The 25609-nt window shown below is 45.3% G+C and overlaps 1 long non-coding RNA gene across 1 annotated transcript in view; it reads left to right on the plus strand.

Annotated features, from left to right (window-relative positions):
• The first annotated feature begins 1395 nt into the window (after nt 1-1395).
• Nucleotides 1396-25609, plus strand: part of LOC307216333 — a 36928-nt gene continuing 12714 nt past the window's right edge. Inside the window, exons 1-2 of the long non-coding RNA XR_013839028.1 lie at nt 1396-1543; nt 4410-4578. This is a non-coding gene — a long non-coding RNA (uncharacterized lncRNA). The remainder of the gene's footprint in view (nt 1544-4409; nt 4579-25609) is intronic.

The following is a 25609-nucleotide window of genomic DNA, read 5'->3' on the forward strand; positions in this document are numbered from 1 at the left end:
CATTGAGTGAAAACACATGGTACAGCCATTTTGTGCTTGAAACCCACTCTGATACACCCACACCCAGTGCTCCCCCCCCTAAAAATATGTTTAGGGGTACTCTCATTTTCCTACTCATATTGAAATACTGCCCCTCAGTGAGGCAAAACAGATTCACAGAATGTTTAGGGGTATGCATCCCCCTGCATCCCCCCAGACACCTGACATTTAGAGCCCATAGCTTCCTACCAAGGTATTCTGGGAATTGTAGTTCATGCCTCACAGAGCACCATTAACAATCTACAGCTCCCAGGATTCTTTGGGGAAAGCCATGTGCTTTAAATGTGCACTGAATGTGCTTTACAGTATGGATGTGACAAGTACTTGCTTTCTCACCTTGGTCAGTATTTTGTGGGATAAATTCAAGTACATACAGTGGTACCTCGGGTTACATATGCTTCAGGTTACATACGCTTCAGGTTACAAACTCCGCTAACCCAGAAATAGTACCTCGGGTTAAGAACTTTGCTTCAGGATGAGAACAGAAATTGCACGGTGGCGGCGCAGCAGCAGCAGCGGGAGGCCCCATTAGCTAAAGTAGTGCTTCAGGTTAAGAACAGTTTCAGGTTAAGAACGGACCTCCAGAACGAATTAAATACGTAACCAGAGGTACCACTGTACAGTAATTATAGATTTACGCAATTAAATTGGATGAAAGCGTTCTGTCACCCTAATGCAACAAATCCACTTTAAAAAGCATCAGATTTTCTGTGCTTTGGAAAGTGATGGCAAAAGGTATTGAAAGGTGTTTATTGAAAATTCATCCTGATTTCCTTACACAGAGTCTGACTACGTCTGCTCTTTTATTGAGCATTCTTTTATGTTTGTGGGGACAGTTATAGGACAAGGAACACTTATCCTGATTTGCTTGTGTGGGAGATTGCAGTCAAACATAACTACCCACAACTGCTAGTTAATGCATGGAGGGGTTAAGGACCACAGAGTAATTGTTATGTAGTGAAGTTTCACCCTGGGCCAGCAGGGGGATACTGTATATAGTTTTCACTCAGGTCTGTAGATAGTTTTCACTCAGGTCCACGTCAGTTATTTTAGGCGGGAAACGCTGGGCTGTTGTTGCTACAATGTTGACAGCCGGCTGCCTATAAAAGCAGGCCGGCTGAGCTGTTTGCAGTCAGTTCTATTCCAGCTTACAAAATAAAGAGCTACTTGGAGAAATCGCTGTGTCGTCTGCTATGTCAACCCACAACTTAACAGTAATACTGCTAGATTGTCTCAGTTAAGCCATGCCCCCTCTTCTCCAGAGAGGAAGGGAGCTTCACTTCCCCTTCCTTCCTTCCTTCCTTCCTTCCTTCCTTCCTTCCTTCCTTCCTTCCTTCCTTTCTCTTTCTGCAACATTTAACCAATGAAGGAGGACATGTGTAAGGTTGCTTCCAAGCTTACAACAAGCGTTTGGAACTATATTCTGTATTTTCTACCTGACAGTATTTCCCTGGTATTATCCTTGCTGCTGCATGGAACAATGCACGACTGACACCTTAAATCTGTAAGTAAATCATTTTAATCTTGCCTCACAGTGTGTGGCCTGCTCATTCCCAGAGGGATAGAAAGAGGTCAGCTGTCTTGTGCAGCTGAACAGGATAAAAAAGGTTTAACAACCTTTATTCCTAACCCTATACAGGCAACTCCCCATTTACAGGGGGGGTTACGTTCTGAGGCACCGCGTATTTATGTGAAATCATGTATATTTGAAACGCCATTGGAAAAGCCTGCAAATACCCTCTAAACATTTGGAAACCCTCAAATACTCCTTAAAAAAAACCAGCAGCACTTACTAAAGGAGTTGGAGAGCTGAAAATAATATCAATATATTTCACATCTGACAACCAATGCATCCCTTTGGTTTCAGATAGTACATGGGTAGATGAGTCTAAAAAGCCCGGAACACACATTTTCATGCCCCTTTACCAGAGGTGTATACTCAGTTCTGACCAAACTACAATATAGTGGTACCTCAGGTTACAGATGCTTCAGGTTACAGACGCTTCAGGTTACAGACTCCGCTAACCCAGAAATAGTACCTCAGGTTAAGAACTTTGCTTCAGGATGAGAACAGAAATTGGGCAACAGCGGCGGCAGGAGGCCCCATTAACTAAAGTGGTGCTTCAGGTTAAGAACAGTTTCAGGTTAAGAATGGACCTCCAGAACGAATTAAGTTCTTAACCCGAGGTACCACTGTATACATAAGGAGGCTTAGTTTGGTCAGAATTGAATATACACTTCTAGAGTTAACACTAAATTAATTGCTTCTGTTGCTGGACTACAACTCCCATCATCCCTGACCACTGGTCTTGCTGGCTAGGAATGATGGGAGTTGTAGTCCAACAACATCTGGGGACCCACCGGTTGAGAAACACTGTGCTAGAGGGCTGTGAAAATTTGCATCCCAGACTTTTAAGGATTCAGGTAGTTTGGAGCCAAGAACATTCAGCAAGTGAGGAATGCAGCGAGTACCTGGGCTGCATCTGGATGCACCAGTTTGCAGATATCAAATTGCCCAAGCGTCCCTTTGCTACAGCAAAAAAAATATGCTGGACTAGACAGGCTAATAGTGTGACTCAATGTATGACAGCGTCATAAAGTCGTATAGTACCGGGAAAGAAAAAGTGTGAACGGATGATTACACAACACCAATTGAAACATTAAAAAAGGGGAAGATCTATAGCTCAGAGCCAGCATTTTCTAGGCTACATGCAAATGACGGTTTGCCTTATGTGAGGTCAGATTCCTTGTCCATCTAGCAAAGCACCATGTAGCCACGCCCCCACAGCCACACACCCTGATAGCCACGCCCCTTCTGCAAACTTCTAAGTTAAACCATAATCCTGTCGTCATACAATAATTATTATTAGGGATGTGTTGCAACAATCAGTGCAGATTTCCGTGTGTTCCCTTTCAGCGAGAGCAATTTTCTGTGCATATTTTATTTTGAAGTCACTTCGGTTGTGTTTCCCTTTAAGTTCCATTGCACGTAACGGAACTTGAACGCTATTCTCTCGAAATGGAAGCCCCTAGTATTTTTAGTTCCTAAATGCTAAACTATAGAGCATGTGGAACAGCTCCTCTGTGTTCTTCCCATGTACTTTCTCCAGAGTGACCATAGGAACCAATTCGCTGTGACTGACATACCTCCATTGACTGTCATTGGCACCAATCAGCACAAAGGGGGATAAAATTGGTGTTTTTATAATGTTAAAATACCCTGTGATCCTCAAATAAATGGTGGTGTAATAGTAGTAGTAGTGGTAGTAGTAGTAGTAGTAGTAGTAGTAGTAGTATGTATAAATAAATAAATAAATAAATAAATAAATAAATAAAAGCTCAGTTGGCAGCACATGAGACTCTTAATCTCAGAGTTATGGGTTCAAGCCCCATGTTGGGTAAAAGATTCCTGCGTTGCATGGGGTTGGACTAGATGACCCTTGTGGTCCCTTCTGACCCTACAATTATATGATTCTAATGCTTATTGTACCATAAGTGTCTAAAAAGCTCCCCTTTCATGACAATTGGGCAGTTCTAGGACAAAGGAGACAGGGACATTGCTGGGTACTGAAGAAATAGTAATGGGTCTTCAACCCTCTACAACTTCGGACCACTTACACACCTTTGTAAAGGGATGAATCTGGGATCTTCTGAATGTGAAGCATGTGCTTGGAAAAGATCATTCTAGGCTTGTTGTTGTTTAGTCGTGTCCGACTCTTCATGACCCCTTGGACCAGAGCACGCCAGGCACTCCTGTCTTCCACTGCCTCCCACAGTTTGGTCAAACTCATGCTGGTAGCTTCGAGAACACTGTCCAACCATCTCGTCCTCTGCTGTCCCCTTCTCCTTGTGCCCTCCATCTTTCCCAACATCAGGGTCTTTTCCAGGGAGTCTTCTCTTCTCATGAGGTGGCCAAAGTATTGGAGCCTCAGCTTCACAATCTGTCCTTCCAGTGAGCACTCAGGGCTGATTTCCTTAAGAATGGATAGGTTGGATCTTCTTGCAGTCCATGGGACTCTCAAGAGTCTCCTCCAGCACCATAATTCAAAAGCATCAATTCTTCAGTGATCAGCCTTTTTATGGTCCAGCTCTCACTTAAGGCAGATTCCTATATTAATATTTTCCTCAAGGTAGTGTTTGTTTGCCTGTAGGCAAATGACCTGAGACATTCCAGGCAAGGTGCAGCCTTTCCCCCAACCTGCTTCACCTCATATGTTTTGGGCTACAACCTCCAACAGCTCCAGCCAGTATGGGCAACAGGCAGGGATGATGAGAACTGCAATCCAATAATATCTGCCTCTTAAGGAAGGCTGTTTGTAGGACCACACACTGAGGCCTCATCTGCACTCTCTGTTTTTTCCTTGCACCAGTGTCCACTCATGAGGCGGACTGTAGAAGCACACTTGAATAGTGAAATCCTCTGGGGGGGCACCACCGTGGATGCCCACCCACCTCGGTGATGGCGTCTTCCAGTGAGATTTCATGAGATCTCACAACCTCTTGCGAGATCTTGTCAGAAGCTGCTGCTTCATGACCCTGGTAAGTGAGACTTGGGCAAAGCGGGCAGCAGGGGACAGCACATTCCTGTTTTGCTTCAGGCGGTAAAATGGGATGGGCCACCTGAGGCCTGCACCTATATTTAAAGCGGTATCATACAACTTTAAACAAGTCATGGCTTCTTCCAAAGAATCCTGGGAACTGTAGTTTGTGCAGAGTAATCTGGGAATTGTAGCTTTGTGAGGGGAATAGGGGTCTCCCTACAACTCTCTGCACGCTTAATTAACTACAGATCCCAGGATTCTTTGGTGGGAAGCGATGACTTTTTAAAGTGTAATAAACAAAAATCTGCCCTTATTCCCGTATGGGGGACACAAGAGCCCTTATAGAGTCCTTTGTAGGTTCTCCATCGGTCGGAGAAAATAACAGAAGCCAACCAGAGAATATTGAGAAGCAAAGCAGCTCATAAGCTTGATCTTTATTGAACTGTTGCAACAGGGTGCTCCCCTCACACGCAGGAAAGGAGGAGGACCCAGAACAAAGGTGCGCCCGCCCTTATATAGACATTTTAAATTGCCCGCCCTGGAGTCCAAGACCACCCCAAGAAAGATCATACCTACATCACAGAAGAGGCGGTCTAAAACAGAAAGCTGAGTGCGTTGTTTATCTCCTGTCTGGCAGGTTACCTGTTAATGGTTACTTGATTGGATACCCTGGGGAGCCTGGCCAGTCTTTTGTAATGATAAATACGGTACTTAGTTCCTGAGCCAGGTCACAGGCTCACCCTATTCATACACAGGCATACTCTTAAGACAGGATTTGTGAATGAAAAGACAATGGGGAGGCTTTTCCATTTTCCTTCGACCTTGCAGAGAAATATTTGAGGTCAATTTGGGAGTCAAAATGGTTTCAAGGTGGTTTTCCTGTCCTGTTTCAGACATGTGGTTTATATATTTATGTACGTGTTTGCTTGGTACATTTATTATATATATATAAAACCTTAATTTTTTTAATTTCAAAAGTAATATGATCCTGCTTTAAAAGTTGGCTCTGGGATCCAACAGGAAGTATATGTAGAAAAGAGAGTGAAAGAGCGATGTTTTCCTGCTTTAGTTGTGTTGTTAGTTTTTATTGTCTTATATTGTATTTATTTTGCTTTGTGGCCCATCTAGAGGCAGCTATATAGGTTCAGTTAATAAATAGCTAAGAGTTTAAGTCTTATATGCAGGATCCAGGCACGTAGCTGCCAATTCCTATCATGTGTGAAATGGGTGTTGGTCAAGGGGTGTGTGTGGAGTGTCTTCTGTCTACGTGGATCAGCCTGGGATTTCCTTCTTTTTTTACTGGACATTGGCTAATAGCATCTGAAGCAATTGTAAAAAGTGAATAATGAGGAGTCAGGGTTCTCTAAACACTCCCCAGGTGGCTCCATGAGTCACAAGAAGCCTGTGAATTGGCTTGTAACTGGCAGGAGCTTATGAAGCAACAGAGGCAAGAGGTGCAGTAAGAACTTTTTTTTTTAACCCCCCTCTGAACAGAATGGTCAGTGTGACATTCATCACGTATTTTTACCCCAGGCCATTAAGGCTGACTCTCCTGCACTGTCTGGAACTTGCACCAACTGAAACCTTTCAATTCCAGTACATTGGTTATGACGTCCTTTTCAAAAAACAGACGCTTTACTTAATGCTTTTATATTTCTGATTTTTGTTCAACGTAGCTTATCTGGTCTGCTAGGTAGAGCATTTAAAATAGGAGGGGTTATTTATATAAAGGTCATTCTATGGGTGGACAATTTTGCTGCCAGATTCAGGGGACCTTCTTATCCTGGACAAGGGGGAAATAAATGAATAATATAGCTGTTTCTGATCTTACTTGGGTGTCTTGAGAACTGAGCTCTTTTCCATTTTTTTTTTTAAAAGGTATTTATTTCCCAGCTTTCTTCCCTAGGAGTAATGAGAAGTGCAACGGTAGGGATCATTCAGTCTGTAATGTAAAGGGTTGATTTTGTTCTCACTCAGCTACCCATGGGTGGTGATGGTGTCGCTTAGCAACCAGGCTGAGTAGCATGATCTTCACTGAGGTGACACATGCTCTGATCGGCCTGTAGTTCTGAGGGAGTTTAAGGGACGCAGGTGGCGCTGTGGGTTAAAACCTCAGCGCCTAGGACTTGCCGATTGAAAGGTCGGCGGTTCGAATCCCTGCGGCGGGGTGCGCTCCCGCTGCTCGGTCCCAGCGCCTGCCAACCTAGCAGTTCGAAAGCACCTCCGGGTGCAAGTAGATAAATAGGGACCGCTTACCAGCGGGAAGGTAAACGGCGTTTCCGTGTGCGGCTCTGGCTTGCCAGAGCAGCGATGTCACGCTGGCCACGTGACCCGGAAGTGTCTCCGGACAGCGCTGGCCCCTGGCCTCTTAAGTGAGATGGGCGCACAACCCCAGAGTCTGTCAAGACTGGCCCGTACGGGCAGGGGTACCTTTACCTTTACCTTTATTGTTTTATTAGTTCGTTGTCTGCCCTGGGCTCTTTTAGGAGGAAAGGTGAGATAGGAATTTAACAAATAAGTAAATACATTTATAATATTGGGACTAATCCAACGGATGCATCCCAAGGCTCCTACGGGTGACCTGTTCATCGTCCTGATCTCCTTGCCCAAAGCCTACATGGAGGTTATATGAAGTCCATTCTTTATTGTGCATTGTGATTAATTTGTGGAAGTTATACGACAATCAGCACCCGTCATAATTTACTTGTGTGGAGGTTATACATCATCCTGCCAATCAGTTGTTTATCTCACACTTTTTAGTGCATTTCCTTGTCACTTTTCTGTTTTTCAAAAAGGGAGTCTATTGCACCAGAGCGCTTAAGTCCACTTTAATCCTTCAAACCTCATTTTCTAGTATGCAAATTCCGTACCCCTCCCACAAAATGATGGAGGAGGCAGTAGTCGTAGATACTCTGTGTCATTGTTTCAGCAATGTTTCGTGTTAGGTGCTAGCTCTTCTGGGGTGTTTTGGCTCTGGGGGCTGTGTGGTTTCATGAAAAAGTAATATATCCTGCTGAGTCAGCCTTGCTTGAGTCTTCCAGCCTGTTCATATCATCCGATGATTCAAAGTTAATTGCTGGTGTAACCCTGGAGGCGTAGTAGAGATGGGAGGGCTCAGCCCAGTCGCCTGATGTAGAGTTCCACTGAAACACTCCTCTTCTGCCTGCAATATGGCAATCAGTGACATCACATCCTGGCCACAATGTCGCTTCCTGCTGAGAAGAGGCTCAGATCACAGCTTGCCTGAAGCCTTCCAAGCTCTGTGGCATCTCAGTTCAGTTCAGTGTAAATTGCACCGGTCCTATTCCTTCTGAGTTCAGCTTCTTGTCAGTTACAGACTGTCAGGACTATGGGGCATACCCTTCAAAATGAAAATAGGGACATTTCTTATTCCTGACCCCCCTTCCCAAGTGATGCTCCTCAACCCAACGTTTTTGTCGTTTTTGTCGTGGAGCATTTCCTATCAGAAAGAGGACAAGTGTCACCACCACTTCATCAATGGGACTCAGCACACATGTTCTTCAATGTCCTGAGAAAACCCCTTAATTCTTGTGTTATTTCATTTTATTCTTTGGGAGGTTTTCTTTTTGTGAACAGCAATAAATGAATTTTAGAAAGGAGCAAGATTAGATGGTGACGCACAAAGCATTTTTTTTTTAAATCAAGACTCCTTGTGCCCTGCTGCACTCCCCTTTTCTCCCCACCCAGGGTGGCCCTGCCCTCTGCCTACGCCCTTGAGCCAGCATGTCATGTGGGGCTGGGCCTTGGTGGTGGCAGTCTCTCTTCTGCCTTCTTGCCTGCTCTCTCTGCTTTGAGCTGGCCAAGGGAGAAGGCCAGCAGCAGTGGCCACAGAAAGAGCAATGGGGTGTTCCAATTGCTGCTGCCGCTCGGGACAAACGCTGGTGGTTTGGACAAACGTAAGTGGTTTTCCACTTACCCTGCGCTGTCTAGGCATGGGTTCAAGGACTTTCCCCTTTGCCTGCCACCGTCCCTCAGAAAACCTGCTCTTTTGTGGTAAATCAGAACAAATAGCAATCTGCAGCAAACCCAGTTGCCATTTGTTTGTGAGTTTCCCGGGGGGGGGGGCGAGGAGGAATTGGAGGTGTTGCTAAGCCCATAGTACAGTGGTACCTTGGTTTAAGAACAGCTTAGTTTATGAACAACTTGGATTAAGAATGCTGCAAACCCAGAAGTAGGTGTTTTGGTTTGTGAACTTTGCCTTGGAAGCAGAACATGTTCCGCTTCCTGTTGAGTGTGTTCCCTTTGTAAATTGAGTCCCACACTGTTATGGGGAAGCGCGTCTTGGTTTAAGAACGCTTTGGTTTAAGAACGGACTTCCGGAACGGATTAAGTTCATAAACCAAGGTACCACTGTATCAGTGAACATTGTGCACTGCCTTGGAGGCCCCATGAGGATGAAGAGTCAGGTTGTTATATATATATATATATATATATATATATATATATATATATATATATAATATCATCTATCTATCTATCTATCATCTATCTATTTATCTATCTATCTATCTATCTATCATATATATATATTTCCTGCTGGGTGCTGTCTTGGATCCTAAAATCTTTAACTAAAGGTAGTTTTGGAACACTGACTCCTTTGACAAATGCTAAATGCATATTGTCATTTTGATTTTTATAAAAAAAGAACAAGAAGGCTGCGAGCCGCGGGGCTTGTGTGTGTTTGCCTTGGATCGAAATGTAGCTCGGCCAGCCGAGAGTCATGCCACACTGCATCAGCCTATTTTGAGTCAAGGCATTGGCCACTTAGAATAAAACAAACAAACCCCTACAAGGAAATTAGTCACCCGAAGTCTCAACAGGTGAGGAATGAATGAGTCCCATTCACGTGAGCCCTTCCCTTGCCATTCGCCAGGAAGGGTGTTTGTGATACCAGTCAGGCAACAATCCTGATTGTGATGACAGGCAAGCAACACATTTGGATTCATTTCCAGTTACTGCACCTGAAGAAACTGACCGTGTTTGTCCCTAGCATTTGTGCGGTGAGGCTCAGTGCTTTGAATATACCAAGTCTTGAGGGTCAGCCTTAAGTTATAAGATCTCAGAGAGTGAGGCTAAAATAGACAATGGAGATAGGGTTGCCATACATCATAAAAATCCAGACATCTAAATTGTTTGTTTCAAAGCAATTTGCTAAAATAAAGCTCAACAAACTTTTCTGTCCGGATTTTGAAATATGACTGGAGATCTATGGCCACCTCTCTAGTCTAGGGTGACCAGTCATGCCCATTAATCTCAATGAGTCTACTTTGAGTATGACTAATGCCAAATACAACCTAACTACTGTAATTGAAATTGAAATTCAGTACATCTAGGCAACATCAAAGCCTCTGCTATTCATTTTTATGGTTTCTTTTCTTTAAAGCAAACTTGAACTGACCAGCCAAGGCACTTTAATGATTATTTGTATTGTTTTTTGGGGGGTGTTTTGCATATTATTGCTGTAGAGGGCCCTAATATGGCAGTACAGAAATACTTTTAAAGGCATGAATGAAGGAATGAAGGACCCCTTCAAAACAGAGGACTCTCCTTTATAAAGTATATCTGCTTCATAGCACTCAGAATCCCGAATGCAGTGGGGTATTTCAGACCAATCTGGCAATGCTAAAACGATGCCTGCGTGTGAGTTTCAAACAACCACCTTCTTGGGTCTTTCCCACATTTTCCAAGCCGTAGAGAATGCCTCAGTTGTACCTGAGTGTTGCAATTTACAGAAACTTTTAAATGAGTGCAGGGTTTGCAAGTCCCCCACCCAAAAGTTGTTAAACATCAGTGTGATTGTTGAGGCTCATTTAGCAAATTTGTGGGACTGAGGTAGGTTAACAATTGGGCAACTGTGGCTGCGCTTTTAATGATGGCTTGAAATGCAGACATGATTCATCTCAGTGCTGCGAAAAAAGTCATCTGCTAAGTACTACAGTTAAAAGCCCCGGAGCAAACTAGGCCCTTTATCTCTCATCAGTTGGCAACCCTAGAATTACAAAGGATAAGCAGGACAACCCACCACCACCAAACCTTCACTTGCAGGTGAAGTTGACAGGGGAGGTCCCGTCACCCCCCCAAAAAAATATTTGAGAGCGCCAAGGGCCCCTAAAATTGATGGGCATTGCTACTTCATCTTGTGATCAATTATGTGGGGCAGGGCTTACCTGTTCCCCTGCCCGCCCCAATATTTTATTCAAGTTGGCACCCTGGCAAAGTGTATGGGTGTGTGTTGTTGACAAGGCTTGCAACGTTTGCTCGCTTTGCTGAATATTTGTGCCTACTGATTTACTCTCAAGCCAGTGGACGATTGCACCTGCACAGATTCACAGGTGATTTCAGCAGTGCAGGGGAAGAGCTTCAGCTCAGTGGTAGAACACACACGCTTTCCATGCAGACAATATTGGGTTCATTCCCTGGCATCCTGAGGGAAAGCTAGGCAACGTCCCTGCCTCAAACCCCAGAGAATGGCTACTGATTGGTAGACATGTAGGGCACTTCCAGATGACCTGTTCATTGAGCAGTCATCCTGATTGGATTATCTTACATCAAAGCAAGAGCTATCTCACACTTTCCAGGGCAATTCCCCATCACTTTCCATGCCACAGATGGTTTTGTTCTGGATAACGGCCCAATCAACTATAGTTGTGCAACCTGTGTTTGCTGGCCTGTGATTGATTCCTGCCTGAAAATAGCAACAGTCTGGAAGCAGCTACCTGTGTTCCTATGCATGGGCTTTATGTGGACTCCAAATCAATGCTGGCTTGCAAACAGTAAGTAAAAACTAATTCTACTGTAACTGTATTCAAATCACCTGAAATAAGGGAGGGGGTCAGCTTCTACTGGCTTGTTTTCCTTTTCAGTGTAAAGAAGTAGAAAGGGTCCTTAAAAAACCATGGGAGTGGCTCTGAAGTTCCAAAAAGTAGTTCCCCCAACTTGGGGGTGGGGTGTATTGCAGTTTCAGCATGCATAAGTCAAAGTATTCCATTCATTGGGGATTGTGAGGCAGAATATATAAACTCAGGGGTATTTGCAGTTGCTCATATTTCCAGCAGCAAGTGTATGTGAATGAAGGTTACCAGATTTTTTTCAATGATTCCGGGGACACTTTTCAACTTCCTACTAAATAGATGGATTTTGTCAGGGGACTGATTTGTAAATCCGGGGACTGTTCCCAGGAAAAGGGGACGTCTGGTAACCTTAATGTGAATATTGGCTCTTGTGAGATGGAGGTTATTTCAGAGAGATTTTCTCAATATCCAGGAGTATGACTGGGGACCCTTGAGGGGTGAACCAAAGACACCATGCTGCTGCTGCTGCTGCTGCTCTCCTTTACCCCAGTAGTCCAGGACATCCTCAGCCAATGAGGCTCCCTGCCCCCCAGGAACCAATGTTCCTGCTCCCACTTCTATAGTAGCTGGCATCAAAAGGGAGAACGTCTGTCCTCCATCCCCAGTTCCCATAACTTCTGTCTCGCTGCTCCCTCATTCTTCATCTCCATCTGAGCCTGCCAATCCATACCCAGTTCCCCATGGGTCATGGGACTCATGCTAGATTCCACCATAGCAATGCCATAACACCACAGTCCTTGGGGAAATCAGTGGGACTAATAAGAAAGTGTGTGTGTGTGTGTGTGTGTGTGTGTGCAGGCAGGCAGGCAGGCAGGCAGGCAGGCAGGCAGGCAGGCAGGCAAGGAGGTCAAGCCAGGCCTTTCCCAAAGCTTTCCATTTCTCCTGCCCTAGTTTGAACTCTTCTCATTCCAACCACCAGTGTTGCAATGGAAAGATGGAACTACATTACAGTCCCATAATAAAGGCTTTCTTTATTGGAGTCCCACAAAGAAGAAAGCAATTCTATGATTGCAGAGTTAACCCACTAGTGATGTTGATGAGTCAATGAGTTCAGAAGATGGAAGTTGCAGGTCTTCCTGTTGCAACACTGGTGGATGAAATTAGTCAGGGAAGAGTGAGCTGAATGCTTTGGAAGAGATCTGGGCTGTCCCTAAGTATACAAACGCATGGACACACACAGACAGACATGACAATGAAATCTGTTTCTTATTGGGGCAGGGGTTGGAAAACTGCAACATACATATTAAATCCTTTGTACAGTACCTTCCATTAGAAATCCCAGAGTAGTTAAAAACAATCTAAAAAAATCAGTAACAATAAAACCAGAAAATATCCAGTCCACAGTAGATAACATACATGCTAAAAGCTAGGCAGAAGAAATGCTTATCTGTTTCAATATGTGCAAATGTAGAATTGCCCCATTAACAGCACTAAGGTTGATTTAAAAAGAACACTCTTCCAAGCTTGTTTGTTTCTATGGGGTGGGTGGAGGGGAATCGGGTACCAAGAGTGAAGATAGAGTGTTGAGTTGATGAGAAAGGGGGAGGACCAAACCTCCACTCAGAGCCACAGAGTTCCTTGGCTGGCTTTGGGCAAATCATGCTCTCTCAGCATCACCACTTCCTAGGATTGTTAATGAGGTAAAAAGCTAAACGGCTGCTTACCTAGGTCCTTGGAAGAAGGGTTGGATACTGTTATGCACTGATGTTCTCACCCTGGGCCAGCAGGGGGATACTGTAGATAGTTATGCAAATGAAGGATCGAAAGTAACATTCAGTGATTGGATAGTTTGTATGCAAATGAAGGATCGAAAAGTGACGTTCTGTGATTAGATAGTTTTAGAAAGTTGCAACAGTTACAATTGTTCTGGCGCTCTATATAAGCAGGCTGACTGAGCTCCTCAGTTAGTTCTGTTCCAGCTTACAAATAAAGAGCTGCTTTGGAAGAATCGCTGTGTCATCTGATATGTTCGCCCACAACTTAACAGATACAAATGGGTTCAATTTATAAGCTGTACTTCCAACTTCTAGTTCAGAAGCTAGAAGTAGAGGGAAAAATAGGAAGCTTCATCTTGTATCCAGACATGGAAGCTAGATGGAGCCTCCACATACCGGGGCAGGATACCTCTAGGCATGCCAGATGCTAGGGAGGGATAAACTTCTAGTGAAGACCATCTCCTTCATGCCCTGCTTGTGAAGACTTAGAGGCCACTTGATGGGAAGAGCGTGGGTGAAATAGGGGCTCCCCATGCCGGCACTGATCAAGCAGAGACTTCTTTGACATTGACCATGGAGCATTGATTGCATGCTCTCCGGCTTGCATGGGAGAAATTGTCTCTTGCTGAAGTGATAGGGAACCAGTATGGTCCTCTAGATGCCAGTGGACCACATCTCCTTGACCACTGACCCTGCTGTCTGGGGCTGATGGGAACCAGAGTCCCACAATGTCTGGATGGTCACAGGTTCCCCATCCCTGGAATGAATGGACTGCTGGTCTAAGCTGGTATGTTACATTACAGCAAGAGATCTACTGGCTGTGCTGCCTAGGGCTGATGGGAGTTGTAACAGAAAACCTATGGTCGGCAAAGGCTGTCTTATAACAAGGCCATTTCTGGCTTTAAAAAGTAGCAAGTGCTTGCTGTTCCAGAATAACCAAGAAGACACGGCCATACCATGCTGATTCTTCCAAAAATACCACAGACTCCAGGCTGTAGAAATGTGAGGAACTCTTCTGACACACATTTTTCTCCAGTGATGCTTCGAGTTCCTTTTAGTCTGCAATAGAGGATGTTTTAATATGTTAAGAGTCTGATAAGCTGTAGAAGAGAGCCTTTTGAAACAACTGAACGTGTTTTCCAGCCAATGAAGAGTTTACAGATCTGGAAAGCACAAAATCCAATTTACCATATTTACTCGAGTCTAATGCGCCATTGAACCTAATGTGCACCTCAATTTCCAGAACCTTGAAACCAAAAAAAAGTATTTGCTGGCAAATGTAAATGTGCCATCAAATCTAATGCACACCTTAATTTTTGTCGCATATTTTGGTCGAAAAAGGTGAGCAATAGAGTCGAGTAAATACGGTAAGCACCACTCATAAAAAAACATGCTGCAAGTGTAATTGTTGGGGTTTGGGTTTTTTTATGGTGATGATGATAATGAAGGAGAAGGGACAAGCGATACATAGAAGGAAAGGGAAATGGATTTTCCAGGTCAGTCACAGGATGGGTTTCAGTACTTTAATGAGAAATATGCTGTTAGCCCGGATTGCTAAATGGAGTCTCCACATTCAGAGACCAGGGACAAACAAGAAGCGGAGCCAGTCGCCTTCAGGCCCTGCTTCTGAGCTTCCCTATCAGACGAGAGATAAAAGTTGGACTGCTAGTTGGACGATGGCTAGGCAATTCATATTCTTGTGGAATCCCAAAGTGCAATGCTAAAGAGGCGCAATCGGTGACTGATCATGCCCTGGGCTGCACCCCACCCCAGCAGCAGACTCAAATGCTTTATGTGCTGGGCCACTGTGGCAACGATCGCAGATTGCAGACCAGTCCTGTGCAGGTGCTCAGAAGTAAATTCCAGACGAATTCAGTGGGGCCGGCTCCCCACCGGGACTGCTGGGAATTGAAAGAGGTATGGAGGCCAAATGCAGCCCACTCTGGCCCTCAGAAGTCCCTCCAGGCCACACCCCCTCTCACAGGCCACACCCACCTCAAGGTGTTTTCTCCTAGCTGGAACTAGTTCTTGAACTCTGACACTGCTTCTTGCATGCCTGGATGGACAATGGAGAGTGGTGCTTAGGTCAAAACCAGCTGTGCAAAGGTAATATTTGCATTCCTTCATCCACCCATGCAGGCCTCTGGCCCTGCCCACCACAGGCTTGTGGTCCCCAGGAGGTTCAGTTGCCCAAAGGGAATGTGGGCCTGGGGTTGGAAATGGTTCCCATCTCTCCTGAATGAGATGAACACATCTCAGCAAATTGAGTAGAATCATAGAATTGGAAGGATATGCAGCTGCCCTTTAAGGGAATTGAACCTGTGACCTTGGTGTTATCAGCACCACGCTCTAGCCAGCTGAGCTATCCACAAGTAGCATCCGTAACTGTGCCTCCTATCACTGAATTTGTCTCTCCTGGCTCCCACACTGGAAACTGCTTCAGCAGGACTGCCTTTCACATTTGGCTTTATCAGCGGAGCTTTGTGCCGTTTCCCGGGCAACAGCGTGCAAAGGGAACACCAGGAATGCGCAGGCGGCAGGCCTGAAGCCGTCTCCTGACCTGCTCCCTGCAGGCCCCAACGCAACCGCTGCTCCAAATGGAATTTGTTCCCGCGGCACTTTATAGACAGAGTGTTCCCCTCCCGGCAGCGCTTGCATGGCACAGAGGCAGCGTGACGACAATGGCAGCTGAGCCGGCTGCCCATTTATAACAAGGGCTTGTTTATTTCTCGACTGGGGACACATGCGCGGAGCAGGGAACAAGGGTGGGGCTGTTCCCACAGCTTTCTGAGAAAAGGGTGAGCTAATGTGTCCTCGCCAGAGAGAGGCACAAAACAAAAACAGCAGCAGCAGCAGCAGCGCATGCAGCAATGAAGATTAGCAAGGAGAGAAGCCCAGAGCCCAGAGCTGGCAGGGAAACAGCAGCAGAGAAAGAAATGCAGGGACCAGGAACAGAAATGGAGAAGGGAGGCACAAGCCCATTTATTGGGGAGGTAGCCCAAACTGAGCTAATGCAGCTCCTGTTTGTCTATTGATCCGACTCTCATCTGAGAGTTGAAAGGTATCTCAAGGGTCATTATTCCAATCCCCTGCAATGCAGGTATCTCAGCTAAAGCATCCATGGCAGATGTCCCTCCAACCTTTGCTTTAAAAAACCCACTTTCCGAAGGAGACCACTGCTGAACAGCTTTTGCCACCAGGAAGTTACTCCTGAGGTTTAGTTGGCATTCTTGTAACTTGAAGCCTCCAGGGCAGCAGAAAACAATTGGTTTATGCAACTGGTTTATGCATTGTGTGTGATGATTGCACACGTTGTTGTTGTTCAGTAGATTAGTTGTGTCTGACTCTTCATGACCCCATGGGCCAGAGCACACCAGGCACTCCTGTCTTCCACTGCCTCCCGAGTTTCGTCAAATTCATGTTGGTCGCTTCTGTAACACTGTCCAACCATCTCGTCCTCTGTCATCCCCTTCATCTTGTGCGCACAATCTTACCCAACATCTGAGTTTTTTTCCAGAGAGTCTTCTCTTCTCATGAGGTGGCCAAAGTATTTGAGCCTCAGCTTCAGGATCTGTCCTGATGATTGCACATACGTGTGACAATTATGACACATGCATGACCATTACTTGATGGTGTGTTTGTGTTAATGAACATCCTAGGTGAATGCCATGGGTATAACTTTTATTATTATTATTGGAATCAATTCATACATGCGGACAACAGTCATCAGACACTGGGTCACAGCCAATCACACTGCAGCATCATGGTGTTTTACATCAGTGAATTTAAAATCACATAAAGAACTTAAGCATTGCCTCAAATGAAATGCTCTTTAGTGGATGTTCATACATTCAGCTGCCACAATACAATTTTCCTGTACAGGGGAGAGCAGTTATATCTGTGCAATTCCTGAATCAACTTTCTGTAATTTCTACATAAAAAACAGTCAAGATTTATAACAATGGCAGGACATATTCAGGAAATATGGCAGGACATGTCAGCAATATACTGATGACACACAGCTCTGCTAAAGGTGTGGCAGTGGATTGCTGGTGGACCATTGTCTTGCCTCGGTAATGGACTGGATGAGAGCCAACAAACTGCAGCTCAGTCGAGATTAAGATTGAGGCACTGTTAGTGGGCAACTACCAGGAGGGAGACTGTCTGCTTTTAAAGGGGTTACATTCCCTCTTAAGGAGCAGGTGTGTAGCTTGGAGATGCTCCTGGACCCATTGCTGTCACTTGAGGCCCAGGTGGCCTCGGTGGCATGGAATGCCTTCTGTCAGCTTCAATTGGTGGCCCAGATGCACTCCTATCTGGACAGGGGTAGCCTAACATCTGTGGCCTATGCTCTGGTAACCTCTAGGTTAGATTACTGTAATGTGTTAGACATGGGGCTGCCTTGGAAGATGACTGAGAAACTTCCTTTGGTGCAAAATTGAACGGCCAGGTTGTTCACAAGGCCAAGACGAGTGGAGAATATAATTCCAATCTTGGCCCGACTGCACTGGCTGCCGATTAGTTTCCAAGCCCAAATCAGAGTGCTGGTGATGACCTGTAAAGCCTTACGTGGCTCACCTCCTTATCTTAAGGATCCTCTCTTCCCATACGAACCAACCCAGACTCTGTGCTTGTCATCCGAAGCCCTTCTCTGTGTCCCTCCTCCCAAGGAGGTTTGGAGGGCGGCAACATGAGAACGGGACTTTTCTGTGGTGGCTCCCTGTTCGTGGAATGCTGGCTCGCTTGATGCAATCATTACATGTCTTTAGATTCAAGGGGAAAATATTTCTCTTTACCTATGGCCTTTGGCCATAAAACAATCTATGGGCTTGAAATAGGGTGGGGGCTGTTCTTATGATTCTTCTCTGTGATTCTTTTATTTTTATTCTTATGCTTTGTAAATTGTTTTATAATGTTGTGCACCACCCTTGCTTGATTTGCAAGCTATCGGGGAGTAAATTTTTTCACAGGGCAGCCTCGCAACCAGAGAATCTTGCGGCACTTAAAGATTAATACATTGATTGGAGAATAAGCTTTCATATCCGCACTGTCTGGTGCATGAAGTGAAATCTTAATAGGCAGGTCTACGAGGAGGAAATTGGAAGGTGGAAGTTAAATGGCAATGATACGCAAAAATCTCTGATAATTAGAGCTTAATTATATGCTAAATAGGCATGCCTTTAACCTTTTACAGCAGCAGGTGATTGTTAAAACGATAATAGAGTCATCACCTCTAATGGGACAGGAAACCTTGCCCAAGCAACAGTCATAAGATATCCTGGGTAAGCCATCACACCTGTAGTGTCGTGGCATTAAACTTCAGCTGTTTCCCTTGTATTTTCCCTTTGAAGTTATTTTGTTGCTGAACGGTCAGTTACAGGACATCCTAGGAGGTTAAAATGTCCGCTCAGTGGTTTACAAATATTGCTGTTTCTGACGTCAGATGTATTCTTTTGCATGGAACTCCCCTGCCTATCCTTTGTAGAAGGCAGAAGAGCATCTTTGGCGGATGATGGCATACATCACTGGAAAGAGGGTCAGGTGAACGTTGTTGCAGATGACATTACTGGGTCCTGTTAGAGGAAGGCTTTTTCATGTGGCATCCCCCCCCAAAAAAAGCATTTCTGGACACAACATTCAGTTCACATGCAAATCACTGCTGTTGGTGACTGCACACATGTGTGATTCATTGCAAGCGCCCGCACTGAGAAGTTACAATCAACTGCCGCAACTTCCCAGTCAATGAATTGCGACTGTTGATGCCCATCATAATCTACATGCCTTCTCCACCACTGCGGTGTTTTCTGATACGACAAAGCATAATTTGTGGAGCAGTCCTATCTCTTAATTATATAATGAGTAATAAATATTAAGGAAGTTTGCTGGGCATGCCTTTGATAGATCCGCTACTAGTCTGGTGATGATGCATAGCAGCCCTTTTTTCTGTGGTGCAGCCACATTTATGGAACACCACGTTTATGGAATTCCTTCTTGGAAGAAGCCCTCTGGGCTTAGAAAGTTTAGTTAATTAAATGCTGCATTTTTTCCAAGCCAGCTTAAACTATGGGTGGGGGAAGACTCAGAAGTTTTGGTTGCCTTTGCAAAGAAGGAAAGCTCTTCTGGGAGAACTTTTTTCCTGGTGGAAAAATCAGACACAGGATGCCCCCCCCCCCAATACTGAGTAGGATCACAGCAGGGGGCAAATGGTACAAGCATGGGAGCCCAGGGGCTCGTTTTAAAAAGTTACACATATTCACGTAGCTGCTAATCGCTTGAATAGCGATCACGTCTCATTTGGCCCAGAGACCTTGGCGAACTGCGCCAGTTCAAGGAGACAAGCGTATTTTGGATACACACCATATGTCTGACTCTGTATAAGGCAGATTCATCCATTCAGATTATATAGGTGCAATGCCCCACTGTGCTCCTTAGTAAATGAATTCGCTTGGCACAATAGTAAACCCTCAAAATGGCACCGCGGGATAAATGAGATCGCCACCCCAATCTTCAATGCATCACATGGACCGAATCTTAAGAATACTACTGTAGTTTGGAGGAAAGCTGGAAAATGCTAGGGGGGAGGGGGGGAAAAGACTAATATCCAGTTATATCCTTTGCCTCTTTCCAAGCCTAACACATCCTTTCTCTTCTCATTGGAAAGTACAGTTCTTAGAAATATAAAGGGTGGTCTTTGGTCCACAGTCCAAAATCAACATCTCCCCTCTCCACCCCCAAATTCCTATCGTACTTCACTTTCAGTCCAAGGGCAATTCTACATATTGCCCCTCTCATAGGGAGGAAGCTGGATTTAGCTTCTTGGTGCTCAAATTTCATGAGCTGCCCTAGTAATGAGGGACGATCAAGAGTTTCAGCACTCGCCCTCTTCATGCATCAGAAGCGATGCATGAAAGTTATCTGAACTGGGGCAGAAGAAACACAGAACCGGCCAGGCTACATGGAGAAACCTCCCCCCCCCCCCGAGGCCATTGACAGATTTCTCAAGCTGGCATGGAGCCTGGCCATCAGTTTTCCTTTTGATTGCAATGTTTTGGCCGCCTCCACCCCTCCTGTCAAGATATATTGGGGATCCAAGGCAAGGCATAAATCATTTGTATTTTGCAAAGTGGTGAGCTGAGAATTTCCTAGAAAGACCCTCTTGTCAGCCTCCTGATATTTCCACCAACGCCTAGTTGTTGTTGTTGTTTTCTTTCTGGAACAGCCCTCCCTAGTAAATGGAAACATACCATCGAGAATGCCAAGAGTTCCCCGAATGATTTCACAGCCCCGTTTGTGATTCTCAGAATCTGGATAATAAGAAGACCTAGGGCATGTAATACAATCACAGTGCCAGCAGAACGACCTTTGGCTGAGCTGCTGGGGACGGCTATTGGAACGTTTGCCACTTAATGGCTTCCTGCAAGATCAGGGAGGTGGCCCACATTCCCAGCTCTCTGTGGGAAAGCAAAGAGCCAGAAGTTCACTTTCAAACATGTGAAAGCGCCTGCATGGAAAGCGCTTGCCAATTGGGCATCATGCCGAATCTACACGTAGGGTTGAACTTGGGCTTTCTACATGCAAGGCAGATGTTCTGCCGACTGAGCAAACAACATTCTGACTCCTCTAGTGGTGCAGCAATAAAACTTCAAGAACATTTGCAAAGCTCAGCAGGGTCTGGTACAGTTTCAAACTGGATGGGAGAATGTTGAGATTCCTGCATTCAAGAGGGTTGGGCTAGAACTAGATGAACCCTCAGGATCTCTTCCAGCTCTACAATTCTTCGATTCGCTGGGATTGCGTGACAATTGCACATACACATTTCATCCTATATGGAATCGCTTTTCAGGTTAGGAATTACTTGACGTTTGCGGTGGTCCTAAGATTCCAGATGCATGCCCAAATGACACTGATGGGATTCAACTCCTGTATTATTATTTAAAAGATTTATAGCGTGTCCTTCCATTGTTAAAGTTGGTCTGAAGTACCGGTAATACAACAATAGGCAATCCAGACCAAAAAAGAGTTAAAAGTTCTTAATTACCTACTTTATTGTATCTTTGTCATGGGAGAGGAAAGGGGGTGCCACAGGGTCACCACAATTGATCTTGAATCTGGGCATTCCTGCAGGCAGAACAGAGAAACAATTAACCTCTTTTCCTCATCCCTCCTTCTTGCAATCTTCCCCATATTCCACACTTCCAGGCTAGATCAAGGCAATGGGGAAGAAAATAGGTGTGGAGAGAAATCTTAAGGTGGATTCTATATGGATGGACCCTAAATGCATAGAATTTGCAGCACATTATGTGCACAATTATCCATGACTGGGTAGGGTGGCCAGATGGCAACTCAAAAGACTCCACTGGTTTCTTCAATTCCCTGCTGACTCAGGAGTTGCAGCTGTGGTAATTGCTCCTTCCACCTTTTTTTCTCTCCAGGTCATTTCATCTGCCACCATTCCGCCTGCTGTTCAACCTACCTTCTGCAACAGGAGGGAGAGGGGCAGAAGGAGGAGGGGAGGAATGAGAGGGAGAAGCCACTGATTCCTTGTTTATCGATTCAAGTGGGGATTTAAAAGTACACTGAGTGTGTGTCTATGTATGCTGTGCCAAGAGAGAAATTTTGAGTCTGCAATCTGCCAACCCTGAGTTTACAGAGTATGGGAATTTTGTCACACATGAAACATCCCATTTTCTTTTGGATTGGGTGCCATCTGCGATTTTATAGCAGTAAGATGGGATTCTGTAGTAGAAGGAACTGCTGAGGCGATCAAACCAGTCTCATTGTTAAGCTAACGGGCCTAGCAAGCCTCCTAAGCACCCCTTTCACATGACTAAAGAGTTGGCTGTGTTGTCATAGAAACAACTAACCGGTGCTGCTGCCAGATGGACACGGCAGGCCTTCACCCCTCACCTGGCTGGGCCCCACATCTGAACAACCCTTTACAAAATTAAGCCTCCCTCTGAAAGCACTCATAGTGGGAGCACTCGAAGCCCTGTCTCAGGTGCTCAGGCTGACAGGCTCTCCAACAAGTCTCCCAGCCTTGCTGTCTCTAAGGCTGCCAGGCAATGCACAATTAATTACCTGGGGTGGCGCTGTGGGTAAAAGCCTCAGCGCCTAGGGCTTGCCGATCGAAAGGTCGGCGGTTCGAATCCCCGCGGCGGGGTGCGCTCCCGCTGCTCGGTCCCAGCGCCTGCCAACCTAGCAGTTCGAAAGCACCTCCAGGTGCAAGTAGATAAATAGGGACCGCTTACCAGCGGGAAGGTAAACGGCGTTTCCGTGTGCTGCGCTGGCTCGCCAGATGCAGCTTTGTCACGCTGGCCACGTGACCCGGAAGTGTCTCCGGACAGTGCTGGCCCTCGGCCTCTTGAGTGAGATGGGCGCACAACCCCAGAGTCTGTCAAGACTGGCCCGTATGGGCAGGGGTACCTTTACCTTTACCTTTAAGCCCAGGTAATTGAGAGACTCAGGTCTGAGGAAACATGCATGGGATTTTAGCCCACAGGGTAGTGCCACATGTGAATCCATGGCTTCACAGTCATGTGATGTGTGTCAGCTCGAGTGAGGGGTTACTCAAAATCCTGATGTGCACACTCACTTACTCACACACGCATGTGGAAGGCAAACAAGCTGTGGAGATGCATTGGAATGCTTTATTTAAACAGATCCGCTGCTTATGCCAGCACACAGGACGTTCTCTTAAAATACACATTGATTTTTAGATGTAGCTTTTGATAGCAATGAAGTTCAGAATGATTATTTAAGCTTCCATTTATCATACCCGGTGCAGCGTGGCTTCATAGTTACGCCGAGTCTGTGAGCATTGTGTACCGTTTTATTCGAAGCTTAAATCTGGTCGCAAAGAGTCGAGGGAGAAAGGGCCCCCTTATATTTTGTGATTAGAAAGGTCTGGAGTGGGGCGGCAGCATGGTTTGGTGGGAGTCAAGGGTTGGAGCTTGTGGATTTCCTAAAATCCGCTCTTAAATTTGACTCCATAATCAGAGGTGTCACCCATACATCTGATGGAATAGTGATGAAAGTTCAGAAGCAGACTTAAAGGCTGATGTCTCTTTGTGATGGGCCATTTCAGGTTGCGGAAGAGAAGGCGGCATTGTCCTCCCCGATTAGGAAGCACGTTGGTTCCTACTGACCTAGAATGTCTTTAAATGCTTCTGGGTGCAACTAGATATTTGTGTGGGCGTGAGCCAGACTCTAGTCTCCCTGATCTTGCTCTGGGTGGCTGCCTGTCAGCTTGCTTGTTCCTGCTCTCCCCCTCCCTTTCTTCCTATCAGTCTGCCAGCTTCCCTAACCATTCCTTGTTCCATCCTTGCTCCATCCTACTTTGGGTGGACTTCTTGGCTTAGAAGCAGTAGACTTTGCCTTCTGATTGACCCTCCTATAGATCTGCCCCGAGAAATCCATCTATTGCTGGTCCCGATCCTGCTGGGATTCATGCTTTCGGCTCCCTGACACCACCCAGTGCTGACACAGACAAATTATTTCTTCACAGTTCCTATCTGTTGCAATCACCTGCAGCACCACTTGGATAGACGGCTTATCCCGTGTTAAGGAAACAGTTCTATCAATTAAGCGATCCTCTTCACTGCACCAAAAACATAAAAGGAAGTACTGTTAAATCCACACTTTGCTTTTTTTAGAGGCCATTTTCACATGCATATTAAATAATTTCCCCTTTTTAAATACAGTGATTAAGAATGGCCATGTGATTCTCCGATGAAATAGTGTGGGAATTCAGGAAACACCTGAATTACACTTTTCTGTGGGGTGTTGACATCTCCCCCACCCGGCTTGGTGGATGACATCCAGCTTTTAGATCACTGGTTGCTTATCTATCCCTGATATGAATGGTTATTGCTAGAACTGCGTCCTGTTTTGAAGGGGTCGTTGTTTGGGAGTGGAAGCTATTCAGGCAGAAATTCAATTGGTCAAAAATTTTACCCATTATTCCAATTCCATGCTACAAATTCTACCGGAAAAATTTGATTGGTGGCTGGCCAGACAGCCACAAACAGATGGCAATCTGGCTGCTAATTATATACAGTGAGCAAAAATAATAGCAGGTATTCCTCACTAAGGTTTTGTTCCCTACGCAACCTTCCATTAAGCCAAATTTCTCCTGCCTTTTCCTTGTTAGCAGAGATGTCAGAGTTACAAAAAGCTGCTCTGGCGAACCTGTTCTGCAGATGGGAAGTATGAGGTTCTGTCTGATAGGTCATTCAGTGCTAGATAACAATGGTTTACAGCCACCCTCAGTTCCGGGACATTTAAAATGTGGGTTGCACAACACGCTACGTCAGTTGCAATGTTAACCTCCACTGGTTGTTTTCCTGCCTCTCCAGCACCTGTAGCAATAACCCTGAGGTTGTAATTAACTCATCGTAGTGGTACCACTTTTAAGAGAGATGGAGAAATTGAGAGTGCAGAGATTTGCAGGCAACAGGGTTGGGTGTTGATCTTTTATGGTAGGAATGCCCACTTCTGTGTTTTCATGTGGCTCTTTGTTCTGCAGACAATGAGAATCATAGAATCTGAGAACCATAGAATTGTAGACTTGGAATATGCAGGAATATGCAGTTATCCCATATGGGATCGAACCTGCTACCTTAGTGTTATCAGCACCATGCTGTAACCACCATGCTCTAACCAACACCAAGTCTGTGAGCATTGTGTACTGTTCTATTCAAAGCTTAAATCTGGTTGCAAAGAGTCGAGGGAGAAAGAGCCCCCTTATATTTTGTGATTAGAAAGGTCTGGAGGAGGGCGGCAGCATGGTTTGCCTAAAATTTGGTGGGAGTCAGGGGTTGGAGCTTGTGGATTTCATAAAATGCACTCTTAAATTTGATTCTGTAATCAGAGGTGTCACCTATACATCTGATGGAATGGCGATGAAAGTTCAGGAGCAGACTTAAAGGCCACCCTAGATGCCGCGGGTGGCGCTGTGGGTTAAACCACAGAGCCTAGGACTTGCCAATCAGAAGGTTCGAATCCCTGCGACAGGGTGAGCTCCCGTTGCTCGGTCCTTGCTCCTGCCAACCTAGCAGTTTGAAAACATGTCAAAGTGCAAGTAGATAAATAGGTACTGCTCTGGCGGGAAGGTAAATTGCATTTTCCGTGTGCTGCTCTGTTTTGCCAGAAGCGGCTTAGTAATGCTGGTCACATGACCCGGAAGCTGTACGCTGGCTCCCTCAGCCAGTAAAGCAAGATGAGCCCCGCAACCCCAGAGTCGGCCACAACTGGATATAATGGTCAGGGGTCCCTTTACCTTTACCTAGATGCATAGAACTTAAAATGTATTTTTTCAATAAAAAAACTAACGGTCATTTTTCATGTTCCTAAATACCTAGGGTTGCCATATCTCCAACAGAGCTCTTTTTTTTTTTTTTTGTAAAAGCTACAAGAATTTTTGAGTTTTGGAGGTTTTTAAAGG

Source organism: Podarcis cretensis, assembly GCF_951804945.1.
Source record: "Podarcis cretensis genome assembly, chromosome: 5".
Lineage (NCBI taxonomy): Eukaryota > Metazoa > Chordata > Lepidosauria > Squamata > Lacertidae > Podarcis > Podarcis cretensis.